Source organism: Mustela putorius, unplaced genomic scaffold, assembly GCF_011764305.1.
Source record: "Mustela putorius furo isolate JIRA1106 unplaced genomic scaffold, ASM1176430v1.1 tig00003909_pilon_pilon_pilon, whole genome shotgun sequence".
NCBI classification, from domain to species: domain Eukaryota; kingdom Metazoa; phylum Chordata; class Mammalia; order Carnivora; family Mustelidae; genus Mustela; species Mustela putorius.
In genome coordinates this window covers 7,495,477-7,510,893 of record NW_025422057.1, presented here as the reverse complement: position 1 = coordinate 7,510,893, position 15,417 = coordinate 7,495,477, and the positions used below count along the sequence as shown (strand labels likewise).

At 52.3% G+C, this 15,417-nt stretch overlaps 2 long non-coding RNA genes across 6 annotated transcripts in view; one reads left to right on the top strand and one right to left on the bottom strand.

The window, feature by feature from the left end:
• The first annotated feature begins 3,833 nt into the window (after nucleotides 1-3,833).
• Nucleotides 3,834-5,208, top strand: LOC123388694. The gene is made up of 2 exons (XR_006603190.1): nucleotides 3,834-3,948; nucleotides 4,299-5,208. It is a non-coding gene; the product is annotated as an uncharacterized LOC123388694 (long non-coding RNA).
• Nucleotides 5,209-5,399: 191 nt separating this feature from the next.
• The window catches only part of LOC123388693, a 33,486-nt gene continuing 23,468 nt past the window's right edge, over nucleotides 5,400-15,417 (bottom strand). For 2 of the 5 annotated variants that reach the window (XR_006603185.1, XR_006603188.1), the window contains 4 exons: nucleotides 12,189-13,348; nucleotides 11,191-11,268; nucleotides 10,302-10,454; nucleotides 5,400-9,679 (listed from right to left, as the gene is read on the bottom strand). This is a non-coding gene — a long non-coding RNA (uncharacterized LOC123388693). The remainder of the gene's footprint in view (nucleotides 9,680-10,301; nucleotides 10,455-11,190; nucleotides 11,269-12,188; nucleotides 13,349-15,417) is intronic. The other 3 variants (XR_006603189.1, XR_006603187.1, XR_006603186.1) reach the window with 3 other exon arrangements.

Here is a 15,417-nt window from a genome sequence, read left to right as displayed (position 1 = left end):
CTGAGTAGTATTCCATTGTATATATATGCCACATCTTCTTTATCTATTCATCCATCCACGGACACGTGGGCTCTTTCCATCATTTGGGTACTGTCGATAACGCTCACACCATCGAGATTTTGAAAAGCAAGCTCAAGTCCCTTTTTAAGCAACTGTCAACTGCCAGTTACGATGACTTTGTATCTCTGAGAACTTGGTAAGAGCAGTTAAAGAGACGAAAGCCTCATTTGATGAAATCCAACTTGCTAACAGAAGGCAAGAAAGTTCAACAAGGTCCACATCTGCGTGGCGCCTCTCAGAGAGCCAGGAAGGTTGCTGTGGCAGCCCGCAGGGCTCCGTGATTTCTGCCCACAAGCCACGGTGAAGGCTGGGCCTCTGCTCCCCAGGAAAAGTAGTCATTCTCTCGGGGGCGCTCGCCACAGGTCGGTGCTGGGCTGGTGAACAGCAGGGCAGACGTAAACCCTACAGCAAACCTCTGGGGCAGGTGAATTACAATTCCTGTTTCACAAATGAGGAAACTGAAACACAGGGGTGGAGTGACTTGGCCCGGGGAACTCAGTGGTCTGGGACTGGGCCCCCAGCAGTCAGAGGCTGTGGATTTAGGGCAGGGCTGGGGTCCCTCCTGCACCCTAGAAGCTTCAAAAGCCGCTGGCTTGCATGAGAACCGGTACAGCCGCTGTGAGAGACAGTATGGAGTTTCCGCAAAAGACGTGAGGTGGAAGTCGTAGATGATATGGCCATCCCACTTCAGCAAAATATCCAGAAGATTTGAAAGCAAGTTCTCAGAGAGATATCTGTACAACTGTCTTCACGGCAGCATTACTCGCAGCATTACTCGCCACAACCAAGTGTCCATCTACGGATGAGGTCCAACACAATGTGGCCTCTACCTGCAGGGAAATATTGTCCAGCCTCCAAAGGAAGGACATTCTGACACCTGTTACACCTGCTGCAACGTGAACGGACCTAGAACTTGTTCCACTCAGCGGTGTAAGTCGGTTGCCAAGAGACCGACATCATACGACTCTGTTTGTATGAGGTTCCCAGAGTGGTCAGATTCGTAGGGAACCCCCGTGGAATAGTGACAAGAACTGGAGGGCTGTTTAATGGATAGAACGATGAAACAGTTCTGGAGCTGGAGGGTGGTGAGGGCTGCACACCAGCCTGAGCGTACGGAATGTCACGCAACTGGAAACGTAGAAACAGTTAAGATGGTGATCTTTGTGTTATGCAGCTTTTGTCACAATTATTTAAAGGTTCTTAACACACACACGCCCACACACAGAAACAAGATGACCCATGAGGCAGATCTAGATGTGCCCGTAGGAGAGAAGTGACAGAAACCCAAACAAACAAGCTTCAGCCTAAAAAAACATATATTGACTCATGAAATGGAAAAATCCAGGGTTGAGCTTCAGGCACAGCTGGCTCCAGATGTTCAAGAGAGGCGTGGACTCCACCTCTCTCCGCCTCTCACTCCGCTTTCCCCTAGGTAGGCTCTGTTCTCAAGGGAGTGGTCTCCAGCAGGTAGCAAAGGTGGTCCTAGAATTTTCAACTTAGACTCTACCAGTCTGGCAAACCCCACCAAGCAAGTGACTGTTTCCAGCAAAGCTTGCAAGATTGAGCCTCACTGGTCAGGCTTAGGCCACCTCCCCGTTCCTGAACCAAGCCCTGTGACTAGAGGGAGGCCTGGGATTGAGAGTTCGGGGGTCCCAAAGGAGAACTGAGGGGCTGCTTCTGAAGAACGGATAACAGCTACTGGCCAGGCAGAAACATCAGCGGTCCCCTCCAGTGTGGAAGTGCTTAGAATTCTGCCAGGCAGGGTCAGACAGAGAAATGGTCAGTGTAGCAGACCGCCATGTGCAATGCACCTGCCACATACCCAGGCTGAGAGATCCGGTTCCACAGAGGGGTGGGCAGGACATCCCTGTTCACTCCAACATCACAACATACTCTCGCTGGTCTCAAAAGGAGCCAGAAGGAAGCGTGGCTCAGGGGCCCTGGCTCTGGCACTCCTTGGCCATGTGACTTTGGGAATGTGATCTAACTATGCTTGGCCTTCGTTTCCTCATCTGGGAAATGGGTACAATAAACCTGGCTTGTGCGGTTGCAGCAGGGACTGAAAGAGAAGAAGACCGGAATGCCTGGCACCAGCCTTGGCACGCGCCAGGGGCTCTATCAATAATTTTTAAGACAGCACCTGCCGGCTGGTGCCTGTGTTCCCAGAAAGCACCTCGGCATCTGAACTGTAGGTGAGTGGACTTTCAAGAAAGCAATTTCTCTTTGCTTTAGCTGTTGGCGGGCATTAACGAAAAGAAATTAAATAAAAACCAAGGCTGGGGGCGCCTGGGTGGCTCAGTGGGTTAAGCCGCTGCCTTCGGCTCAGGTCATGATCTCAGTGTCTTGGGATCGAGTCCCGCATCTGGCTCTCTGCTCAGCAGGAAGCCTGCTTCCTCCTCTCTCTCTGCCTGCCTCTCTGCCTACTTGTGATCTCTCTCTGTCAAATAAATAAATAAAATCTTTAAAAAAAAAAAAAAAAAACAATGCTGGGACATTCTTAGATCCTTCCAAGCCACTTGAGTCAGCAACAGTGAAAATTCGGGGAGAGCCGGCCCCGCCCGGCCAGTTGAGATGAAAACGATCAGCTGGAGGGGTCTGGGGGCCGGAGTCTGGGCCGCACTCCTGCTCTGGGCTGCTGAGGCTGCTCTGAGATGTCAGGGCTCCAGTCAGAAGAACAGGACACCGAAAGCTCCTCACCCACTGCAAAACCAGCATGAGATTTTCCTCCAGCTCTGGACCGGGTGCTCAGCCGAGCTCAGCTGGGAGCTCCCAGGAACTCGGGGCCAACTGAGCAGCGACTGCCTTCTCACCAGAAAACGCCATGCCAGTGGTTTCCAAAGGGGGCACCACGGGACCCACAGCCCTTGGGCAGCTGGCAAGTGTGTGGTACTTTCCAGGTGACTTGAACTCTGGAGAAAATGCAGCAGCAAACTGTTAAGAAAGCCTCTTTTTGTGCAAAATTTAAATAATGCAAATGTCCCCTTTCAAATATTCAAATGTGTCACGAATTGTCTAATTGCAAAGTTGAACGCATTGTAAACTGGGCTTCCTGTGCCCCCATAGCCAGCGAATAACCATACCCTGCCTTTTGTCCATGCTGCGGGAAATGGGTCTTGAATTATTCACGTCATGAGGACACAGAGCTTAAAGAATGGGTCCTATGTGTGAAACACAACCACCCTGACGTGAAAACAGGTGGCCGTGCTCAGACAGGCTCTCAGCACATCAGCAGCCCCCCATGAAACACTGGGGTGGGGGAGGGCGAAGGGAGATGCTGGTCTCAATCAGCGACCAGCTAATTATAGCCCACAGGCCAAATCCAGCCCCCTTCCCGCTTGTGAATAAAGCTCTATTGGAACATCAACTTGGGTATTGGCTGTGGCTGCTTGGACACGACCACAGACAGGGGCCTCGGGAATTGTGTGTCCTGTGTGTCCTGCAAAGCCTCCAATCTTCACTGTCTGGTCCTTTATAGAAAAATGTGCTGATCCCTGGTTTAAATCAAGTCAAACAAGTTTCTTTCCTGCAGGACTTCTTAGGAGCCTTTGGAGTATTATTTTTGGATGATGTGAATGTCCCTACAAAGGATTTCATTAGAATGACAAAGCTCTCTTTCCTGGACGTCTCTCTTCCCTGGACGGAGCCACACTGGCCACACAGGCCCTGCTATGGTCTGAGCAGGTCTTCCTGGGATGAGGGGAGGGCTTGGCCGATGAGTCACCCCAGTCTGGGTAATGAGGAAGAAGGTCCTGAGATTCCCAACTGCGTATTCATTCAGTCATCCTGCTGTCGCTAACCACGATCTCAAGGACACCTCAGTCTCTGTTCCCCCGGACTTCAGCCCCACTCTGGGAAGCCAGCAGGAAAATGCAGTCCAAGGCAAGAGAGGTAAGGCCGCCCATTTGGAAAATGACCACAAGCAGAGCCCAGTAGGATGAAGTTTAGAGCTCAGGGTCAGCCTTTCTGCCCAGGGCGGTGGGCAGAAACATTCTGAACGAAACATTCACCCAGAGCGTCCTGCAGACAGGAGTCATTGCTCCTTTAAATCAACAAACAAGCAGCAGACTGAGATACCAGCTCTGTATCCCTGCACAGCTTGCCCCCACCCTCAGCCCCTCTGTCCTGCCTCTCCCGGCCCTGGGGCACCGAGCAGAAAAAGATGAGGCGAGTGGGAGCCGCTTCTCCTTCCTTCAGATTCAGCCCACGGCATCGCATCCCCTTCCGGCTACACCCCACAGGTGCCCGTGTCCCAGCTCCAGACAAGGACAGCATCGCGGGACCCCCACTGGTACCCACAACACCTTCACCAGGGTGTGTGACGGCTTGCCCTGCTCTCCTCAAGAAGCTGACGTTAAGCAACTGGCCCAGGGTCACCCGGCCAGGAAGTGGCAAGGGGAGGGGTTTCCATCCAGACTCTCGACCTCTCTTAACCTCTTCCTGGGGGGAACAGATGACGCTCAGCATGTGGGTTGTGTGCGGTCCTCCAAGCCCGTTGCTGAATCATTTCCTCCAGCTGATCCTACTGCACCCAACGTTAGAGCCCCAGGAAGGGCCCTGCTGGCCCTGGCAAGTGTGGGCCTCCCAGGGATGCTCGTAGGTAGGGCTGAGGCCCTCCAGGGAGGCACTGATAACAGCCTGTCTCAGTCTCCGTGGCCTGGCACGGAGCCTGGCACATAGTAGGTGCTCAGCCAACTGCTGCTGAATGAACATACAGTGCATGGCTGTTTGTGAGTCAGTGAAATACTCCAGGGTAACCAGCTTTCCTCTCTAATCTGTGTTAAAAAACAAAATGAAGCTCTCCTCGTATTTGCAAGCTCACAATCCATCTCGAAATAGAATTATGCTCCCCTACATTCCCCACCGTGTCTGGCTCCCAAGAACTTAGATGATTGCCGACTTCAGCTTCGAGATGGAACGTGTCAGATTCTGACAGCCAGAAGCGGAGAAGCATCGAAGACGTTCAAAAATACGGCAGCCAACCAGACAGCTCTGCCAGCCCCCAAGGAAGACGCCGAGACAGGCCGCAGAGGCTCTCGTCGTCCGGACCCGTGAAGCTTGAGCGGCTCACCTGCTGCTCGGCTTCCCAGGAGGGGCTCGTTCTTTCCGGGAGCCCCAGAAGTGATGCAATAAATCTCCTGATTATTGGTGGTTCTGCTACTCCGGGTGTGGGCTTCTGGGCCGCGGATTAAATGTCTCATTCAAGATGATCACAGGGCACCTCGGTGGCTCAGTGGGTTAAAGCCTCTGCCTTCCGCTCAGGTCATGATCCCAGGGTCCTGAGATCGAGTTCCACACCGGGCTCTCTGTTCAGCAGGGAGCCTGCTTCCCCCTCCCTCTCTGCCTGTCTCTCTACCTACTTGTGATCTCTGTCTGTCAAATAAATTAAATCTTAAAAAAAAAAAATAAAAGATGATCACACTACCTTGGTCAGGAAATAGGAACAAAGAGAGAGGAATGAAGTTCAAGTGCTACCCAGAGGCACGGCGGCCCACCCTGGATGGGGCTGTTCTGGGAAGCTGCTGGGGCATGAGCAGGACAGGGAGGTGGTTGGGAAACAGGGGTGAGCAAGTCCGCGCTGGCCTTCAGGGCTAAGGAGAAGCTGGGAGAGGGCAGTGGACATTAGACCAGAGGCAGCTGTAATGCGAGATGACCCCTTGCTAGTCTGGCTGGGGGCAGGGGCCTCTGTGACCTGCCTGCTACTCACCCCCTGGATGCCCATGGTGCCCACCACCCGCTGCTTATACCTGTCTCCCTCCTAGCGTACAGGCAGGAACTGAGTCTGAATTCGAATTCATCCCAGAACCTGGTCTGGAGTTGATGCTCAGAGAAGGCTTTGATTGGAATAATTATTGGTTTGGGATTGGAAGGCTCTGTCTTCAGGAGGCCCCTAGTGCAAAACCAGAAGGTTGATCTATGTGGCTTACGGATTGGCTCTACCCTTAGAGCAAGAGGGCCTGGCTTTGAGTTCCATTTCCACCGCGTGCTGACTATGACCTTGAGGAAGTCACTTACGCTCCCTGACTTGTAAGTGGGAATAATAATAAAACCAACGTGGGGCGCCCAAGTGGCTCGGTCGGTGAGGCCTCCGACTCTCGATTTTGGCTCGGGTCATGATCTCAGGGTCATGAGACTGAGCCCCACCTGGACTCAGAGGAGAGCCCGGCCACCAGCCTTACAGAGAGCCCTCCAAACCCAGAATTCTAGGAAGCAGGTAAACAGCTGGTATCACGGTTCTTTTAAAATACATATAATTAATGTCTCCGGAGCGAAGACAAGTATGTGTTCCCAGTAATCCTGCACCATCTGTCATTCCTCAATTTGCCCACCCCTCCCGAGCCGGCTGGGACTCTGGGTTCCATTCTCCGCATTCCACTCCTCTCCCAGCTCTGCAGTCAGGGCATCCGGGCTGGTCCCATGGGGTTCGTGCTACCGAACAAGGTTTCCAGGCACCTGCCGAGAGCGTTTCTAATACCGGCACGTCTGCTCCCCAGTGCAACCCTGGGAGAGCAGGTGCCGTGATCACCCTCTTCTTGCAGATGAGGAAACCAGGCATGGAGAAGTGAAGGGATGTGCTCAAGGCTAAGCCAGGCCTTACCTGACTTCTCTCCAAATGGCCAGGCTGCTGACCCAACGGCAAAGTGGGGGCCGGCCAAGCCGTGGCCACAAAAGCTGAATCCACATCCATCTGTAAAGCCTCTCGGCGGCCCCTCAGCTTCCCCTCAGCAGTCATGTCATCCTCCCCGAGAAGTGGAGGGTCCATGTCTCCCTAGAAAATGGGGCCCAGTGGCCAGGACAGAGGAAGTTTCCAGAGATTGGGAGGGAACAAGTAGCAAGAGGACATGCCCCACCCCTGACCTCAGGGTGCCAGAGTTAGCAAACACGAACCAACACAAGATGCCTGGTGAAATTTCCATTTTAGATAAACAACAAATAAATCTTTAAGTATGGTGCATGCTGTATTTCCCAGTCCATCTGAAATGCAGCTTTAAGCTGGTATCCCCTTTCTCTCGAGCAGCCCTACCCCTCATGCCCCAATACTCGCAATAGCACTGGTGGGGAGAGTTCGGTGTGGGGTTTGGTGCCCAAACTCACACCCCACTCTTGATCCTGGCCACGGAATATAACCGTCTAGGACGATCTCCATGATCATGAGTGTTATCCTCTGATTAGAGAAGGTGTCTTGGATTTGGAGCAGGCTGTCCTGGGGGGATGGCAGCCCCCATTCTCGGCTGTGCAAACCAGCCGGGTCCCCCAATGTCCAAGCGCCCGCTTCCTTCTCTGCAGCTTGGGGCTGATGAACCTGCCCTTCCTGATCTCAGAACCACTGGGAGAATCGACCCCCACACTACAACTAGAAGTGCTCCAGTAAGGTGAGGGGCTGTCGACTCCTACTGTGTTATGATATATTCATGCCATATTGATAGTAATAAATGAGCAGGTTGAATTCATTGCATGACTCAGAGTCCCGTCTGGACCTAGCTTTCTCTACGAGCCTGGTTTTCTGCGTGAACACAGAGTTAATGCAAACTTCGTGCTCTGGAGGTGGTTAAAAAAGAAGCCATAGCAAATTTGATGTCAGTGCCTAATTCCATTTGAAATGACTTGGGCAATAAATAAACCGCTCTCTGTGATTCTTTTAAATCAGCATATTTCAGAAGCAAAGTGACATCTTGGAATCGACTGTCCTCTCCATCTCGCTCTGCTGACCCAGGTGTGTCCGCTGTGAAGGGACACCGAGGCCTGGCTCAGAGCCGGGTTGCCGGATTCTGCAACCACAAAGACTACCTGCTGCCCGCTGCCTAGGCCCCGAGAGTGGCGGGCCATCAACCCTAGCATGAAGCCAGTGGAAGGCTTTGCTTTATTCAGCTCCTCGGCAGTCCCAAGGTGGCCCTCATGGTGCTGAGTTTATCAATCTGTCCAGACGGTCCCCTAGGGGGACGGGGAGGCTTCGGGCAGAGATGCCAGCTGAGGCAGGATCCCGGGATTGGAATGTGGATCAAAGGCCCGGCTCTTCGGCCTGGAGTATTGTCCAGGGGTCCTTCCTGGGGAGCAGGCCATCACTGGCTTCGTGAGTCAGCCAGGCTAAGCATCGCGCTCTGGAGTCCAACAGCCCAGATCAGCCTCCCCGAGATCAGAAAAGGTTAAGGAGCTCCTGAGCTCCGCTGGACCCCCGCTGGCACACCCGGGCGGCGAGGATGACAGGGGTTTGCACACCGAACGCCATCATGAGAATGACACAGTACTCACCAACCATCACCATGCAAAGCACAGAGCACAGAACTCAGCTTAGCACGTTGGGACTCCTGGGGGAGTTTGGAGAAGCTGCACACATGCACACACATGCACGTGTACACACTCTGACACCCGCAGCCACGTATGCACACACGACACTGAGAATCGGACATGCATGCACACACGCGACCTACACCCATGCACAGACACTGACCCACAGAATACACAAAAACATATACACACACCGACACACATATATATGTAGACATACACACTCTCACGCACTCACACACACACAACATACCCCTGAGAGGCAAAGCCGGGCTTGGATCTGCTGGTTGGATGTGGTCCATGAGCGGCTGCACCCAGCTCTCGGCCCCCAGTCCACGTGGACGCCAGCCCCCTCTCTGACCCCCCCCACTCTATCCCCAGACACCACCCCAAGGTAAGCCGTAGGGTCAGGTGAGGATTTTACTTTGTATCTTTCTTGGTAATAAAAAGAAAGCTGAGTAATTTAAGGTCTTGGTTTTTAGGCCCCTTCAAAATGGCCTTGGGTCAAAAGGCTGGATGGAGAGGCTGAGCGGCTGGTCCTGGGTCTGGTCTCCTTCCCAGCACACAGCCCCGTCTGGCTCCTCCCTGCTCTGAGAAGAACCTACCTGGAAAGTTTCCCCAAAGCTCTCTGGCTGGCCCTTAGACACCACCAGCAACCAGAAGACCTTTCCACCCTGGGTCTGGTTGGGCTTCAGTCACAGGAACCACAGAGACCATGGGAACCATGGGGACCTCAGAGACCATGGGAACTGTGGCACCACAGGAACCACAGGGACAATGGAAGCTATGGGAACCATGGAGACCAGAGGGGCCACAGAGACCATAAGACCACGGAGACTATGGGGACAACAGGGAGCACAGAGACCATGGGAACCATGGGGACTACAGAGGCCACAGGCACCAAAGGAACCACAAGGACCATGGGAACCATGGGAACCAGCCACATAGGAGCTGCTGCCTCACTTGTCTGAATTTGGGCCACCCTTCCAGGAACCAGAATGCCATGGATGGGACAGTGCATTACTTCGGGAGCTAGGGCCTGGTTCTCTTAGGACACTCACCTCTGGAGCCCTGAGTGTCCATTGAGAAAAATCTGACTCCCCTGCAGCTGCCATGCTGGAAAAGCCCAGGCCATGGAAGAGGCCACATGTCCATGATGACATGTTGTGCTCCATCCAACGGAAGCAGTTGAGGTCCTGGATAACTTTAGCATCACTTGCCAGACATATAAGTGAAGATGCCTTCTAGATGATTCTACACTTCAGCCTTGAGTCTTCACAGCTGAAGCTCCAGATGCTGTGAAGCAGAGACAAGCTCTCCCACCTGGACTCCTGGCCTGCAGAATCCAGTCCATAGAGGAAAGCAAATCACCATTGCTGTGGTCACTGGAAGAGATGGACCCTGGGCCTTGCGACCAGCCAGATACAAGGGTGAGGAAGAAGGGAGAGTGAGAGATACCCCCATGCCTCTAACTCACTTCGGACCTGTGGGATCATATGTGCCTGTGGGCTACTGGCTGGAGGTGCCCAAAGGGTATGGGAGCTCCATGGTGGCCCATGTCCCTCCCCAAATCATCAAGTTAGATGAGCACACCTCTGCCCCATCTTCAAAAAGCTCTGCACGCCCCCTTGACAGTTTGCAGCAGCTCCTCATTAAAATATTGTCCTCACACTTCAAGGGGGAGGGGAGATCAATGCCACCTCTCCCTGGGAAGAACATTCTAGAACTCGCAGACACATTTCAAACCCACCCAACCCCTTGGGAGTGTCTCCAGAAAGCCTGTTCTCCTTCACCCTCTGGCTACTACCTTGGCCTGGGGCCTCCCTAACTTTCATTGAGGCTTTTGAAACAAATTCCTTGTTGGTCTCCCCATCTCCAGCCTTCCCTCCAAGACTTCCATCACCAACAACGATGTTCACAACACAAACAGGTCCAATCACTTCCTACTTCCTACTTACCGGGACTCCTCAGGCAGAGGCTCACGAGTCTGGCTTGCAGGATGCTCTCTTCCCACCTGCTCAACCTCCCTGATGCCGCCCTAGTCCCACTGCATCTCACGTCCTCCACTCTCCTTCCTGTTCTGCTGCCTTTGCACAGGCTGGCTTCTCCACCTGCAAATGTCCCATCTTCTTCTAGACTATCCTAGCAAACTCTTATCCCTCCTTCAATACCCAGCTCCAATCTCCCAGGCTCTGTGATACCATCCCCGGCCCATCTGTGAATGTAAAATAGGAGCAGACTGGGGTGCCCAGGTGGCTCAGGCAGTTGAGCAACTAACTTGTGGTTTCAGATCAGGTCATCATCTTGCACTCAGGGGATCAAACCCCACATCGGGCTCTGTGCACAGCACAGTCTGTTTGAGTTTCTCTCCCCCTCTCCCTCTCACTCATGCTCCCTCTCGCAAATTAATTAATTAATTAATTAATTAAATTTTAAAAATAAAATAAAATTGGAGGAGACCAGTGGCTCTCAGTCTTGGCTGCACATTGGAACTTTCTGGGGAGTTTTAGCATATATCGGTGGCTGGGTGACACCCCCAGATGTTCTGATTCAGCAGACTGGTTGCAGCCAGGGCATGGGAACTTTTAAATCTTTCCAGGAGAGATTCTAATATGCAGCAAAGTTTAGGAACTACTGGTAGCAACCAAGGGTTCCAAATATGGCTGCACAGGAAATTCACATGGGGAGTCTCACAAAACAGCTTTCTCCCAGACCCCCACCTCAACTCTGTCAAATCAGAAACTATAGGTCTAAGGCCCAGACAGTGGCATGGACCCTTTTTAAACCTCCCCAACCCAGATGGTGTTAACTCACAGCCAGGGGGAGAAACACCAGGATACTACTCACTCTCACTCAAAAACATGACGTAGGAAGCATGCTCAAACCCGTAGTCTAACTTCTGATTTGTAGAAGATGATCTTTATTCTAGAAGTGAACAAGGTCACAAGCCTGTTGGGTTTTTATAGAACATATCACAAGGCACTTTACAATTCTAAAACCAATAAAGAAATGCAAAATATGAATAATTTAAGTATCAATTTCCTACACATAATAGATCCTCAATAAATATTCATTGAATGAGTTAATAAGTCAATCAATCAATACAAGTACAGTTTTAGAGCTGCCCAAAATACTTCTACATCTGCCTTGTAGAATATGAGATCCCTGAGGACAGGCCTGGGGAACCCCCAGCCCCCAAGCAAGGACATTTGATGAAGGAAGCAATGAATTGACTTGCAAAACAAAAGGGCTCTGAGAGCTTTTAGCTTTCTCGGTATTTCCTAGGTGTGTGATGAATTTCTAAGAGAACAGGGAAATGCTAATATGTCATTTTTGTTGAAAGGATGACAATGTAGCAATTTAATTATAGAAAAATCAGCTTGCCCAGGGTATTGAGCTTTTTTGGTGGCCTAGGGAGAAGCCCAGACATGGCTTTCCAACTCAACAGGAAGCCACAGACTCACAGCCAAGCCCCAGCCATGCATGCACAGGCGGATTGAGTACCTAGCACGGCCTCATGCACTGCCCACCACGAGGTGGTGGCTCAGCCTTTCCTAAGCAGTGAGGATGTGACCTCTAATCCATGACCAGTGGAGGGTGGATGATGGAACCATGGCCTGGGCCTCACCCCGGTCTTGTGATCTTGGGTTTTGGCCCCTTGATTGCAAGAATATTCCTTCCCCAGGGCATCCCACCAGCCCAGCGATAAAGAGCAATGGCTCCGGGGTCAGACGGCCAGAGTTCTAGGGCCTGACCCACCACTAGCTGTGTAACTAAGGCAAACCACTGAACCTTTCTGAGCCCCAGTATCCCCACCTATAGGATGACATCACCACAGTACTCACCTGGAAGGTCATTAAGAGATGAAAATGGAATGATTCCTGCAGAGCTTCATAGAAAAGGGCTTAGGGTTTGACACATGACAGTGAAGAGGCCGTGGTAAGCCTTGCTTTTTGCACCTGTAAAATGGGACTGATTACAACTTATCATAAAACCATTGTGAAGTGCCAATGCCGAGAAGGACCAGTCGTGGGAACTGGCTTACAATGAGCCCTCCCTATTAGCTGCCAGCATTAATTTTGCTTTTCTAAGATCATGGTTTTTAATAGCTGCCACTTATAAGGATAAGGAGCTGATGCTTCTCCCAACAAGGGTGTGGTCACAGCTCATGTGCTGACAACCCCCCAGAGGCTTGGGAAGAGCTCTCCTCCTACCACCACAGCCCCACCAGAAGTCTGCTGCAGCTGTGTTCTAGTGAGTAGAGAAGCATCTGCTGCAGCCGTGTTCTAGTGAATAGAGAAGCATCTGCTGCAGCCGTGTTCTAGTGAGTAGAGAAGCATCTGCTGCAGCCGTGTTCTAGTGAATAGAGAAGCATCTGCTGCAGCCGTGTTCTAGTGAGTAGAGAAGCATCTGCTGCAGCCGTGTTCTAGTGAGTAGAGAAGCATGCAGCCGTGTTCTAGTGAGTAGAGAAGCATCTGCTGCAGCCGTGTTCTAGTGAATAGAGAAGCATCTGCTGCAGCCGTGTTCTAGTGAGTAGAGAAGCATCTGCTGCAGCCGTGTTCTAGTGAGTAGAGAAGCATCTGCTGCAGCCGTGTTCTAGTGAGTAGAGAAGCATCTGCTGCAGCCGTGTTCTAGTGAGTAGAGAAGCATGAGGTCTAAGAGAGACAGGGAAGAGAGGGGAGCTGCCCATACAGGTCACCTCAACCCAAGCCTGGAGGAAAGAACAAATTCAGGTCCCCATGTGAATAATGCACTGATTTCCCCACATATAACCTGAGGCAACCAAACACCAACAAAAGCCTCCTTGCCCCGATCCCCAGAGGAAAAGTGAGACTCCATGGGTGACCTTCTTCTGGAACCATCCCAGCCACCGCCTTTTCCTCCATACCCCCGGAGCAATGTGTAGAGCAGGTGGGAACCTGGGACAGGGACAAGATGCTGTGTCGGAGGGACCGAGGCTGGACCAGTTGCTCACAAGACTCCTTCCCAAATGCACATGTGAGTCCTGGTACAGATGAGAGAAAGGAAGTCAGGACATTCCTTTAGCAAAGAGAAACCCTGTGGCACCCGCCACCATCCCATTCGTACTCAGACGGCAATGTCCTTGAACAAAGGTCAGCAGACCACCTTCTCCCACTCTGCTATAGGGACAAAAATCAAGCTTCATCCCCAGCCAGGGATGCTGCTGTCCAGCAAATCACAACTTCCCTCAAGAAGTCTGCCAGGCAGCCACGTGGCCTCCCAGAATATAGAACCAGAGAGGAGAAAGGTTGGTAGCATGTCAGAAGGCGTGGGTTTCATCTGAGCTAAGTGTGGCTCCCCGTGACCCTGAGGGCTTACGCTCTCTTGCTGTGGAATGTGGATAAAGGTCATTCATTCAAACTGCCTTTTCACCACCCTGGGTACATTGGATGCAGGGAGATCAAAACGTGCCCTCACTGCAAATTCTGGAGTTCTGGGCAGGAGCTGGTGATCATCCCCCCCTCCCCGGTGCTGGGGCACCCCAGGCAGAGGAGCGTAAACTTCATTCTGGGCTCCCGGGAGCAGTAACTCGGAGCAACTTTCTGCAAATGTGAAATTTCTGCGATAGCTCTTCTTTGATCTTCTGGGTTCCTGCTGACTTTATGTTTAATTCATCCTATCTTAGTTTGTTTTAATAAAATGCTGTTTTAAACTAGTTACCATCTGCTAGATTGATGCATCCAGTAAATTGGTGCTCTAGAAAGTTGACCGGGACGTCAGCCCCTCGGTGCTGCCAGCAAAGTTGGCTCCTGGCCGCGAGAGGTGGAATGCTCACACGCCTCCCAGCAGGCAGGTACCAGGGCTCCTCCAAGCCCAGGTGGATCTGGGGTGCGTTTTGGTGAAACCCTCTGAATGGCTTCTCACCTGGATTAATACAGAAACCTGGCCGTTCGGCCTGGCCCTAGGGAAGCAGCTTTGTGAGACTCATCTGGACAGGGAGTGAAGGGACAATCAAGTCCAGCCGCCATTCTCCAAAAAAAGAAACTGAGGTCTGCCAGAACTATGCTATTTCTGCCTCCCCATGGTGATCCCATTAAGCATGAGTCACAGCCTTGCTGGGAGCCCAAGAGGGGCTGGTCTTGTATGAGGTGACAGGAAAGGGAGGCTGGCCTCAGATTGTGAGGAGGACTCCCCCATCCACGTGCCAGGTGGTGACAAAAGCCCCCTTCTGGAGAGAAGTCCCAGGGGCTCAGTTTCCCAGAATATCTGCCTGCGTACACCTGTCTCTTGCCCCTCAAGAGCTTAGACCCAGGAGCCAGATGAGCCTGGGTTCAGATGCCAGCATGTGGCCATTGGCTTGGCCAGGGGGTTCTCTGGGAGGAGCCCTGGGAAATGACCAGCTCCCTGAATCAGACCCTGTGGCACCACTAGGTAAGCACCTCAGAGACCCGCAGGCAGCCCACTTGTCACCAAAGGGCGAGGGGGTCTTCTCTGCAACAAGAGGGAATCATAACCTCTAAGAAGCTGCTACCAGATCTCCTTTTTTGGAACCCCATCAAGACAGCCATGTGTAGCCTCATGAGCAGTGGGGCCAGCGCCCCTCCCACTAGGGCAGCACCTTAGGCAGACAGCCACACATGGGGCCGTGAGCAGGAGGCACCTTTGGCTTCCCAGGGCAAGAGTCGATCCCAGATAGGGCCTGCCAAGAAGCCAGGGTTGGCAGGGACCTCAGGATCATTCAGGTCAATATCACTATTACACTTGGACATTAAGATGTCACATTTATTAATTTGTCCTAAACCAACACAAACCTGTCTTGGAACCCTCACTCAAAAGGAGGGGAAGTGATCCAATGTGTTGGGTGGTCAAACAAGACCTCCAGGAAATTCACAGAGGGGGTCTTGGGTCTTCGGGCCACAGCAGCCCTTCTTGGGGCCTGTGGCCCACCCCTGTGGTTGTGTGAAGGTGGAGACATGCCATGGAGACACACCGTGCCTAAGCATGGGGTCCCTGGACATCTGTGATGCAGCTCTGAGATCTTTCCCCTACCATGGCTTCCCCAGGAGATGTTTGAGAAGGGGAACAGGTTTCTGCTATTTATAAACCCTAACC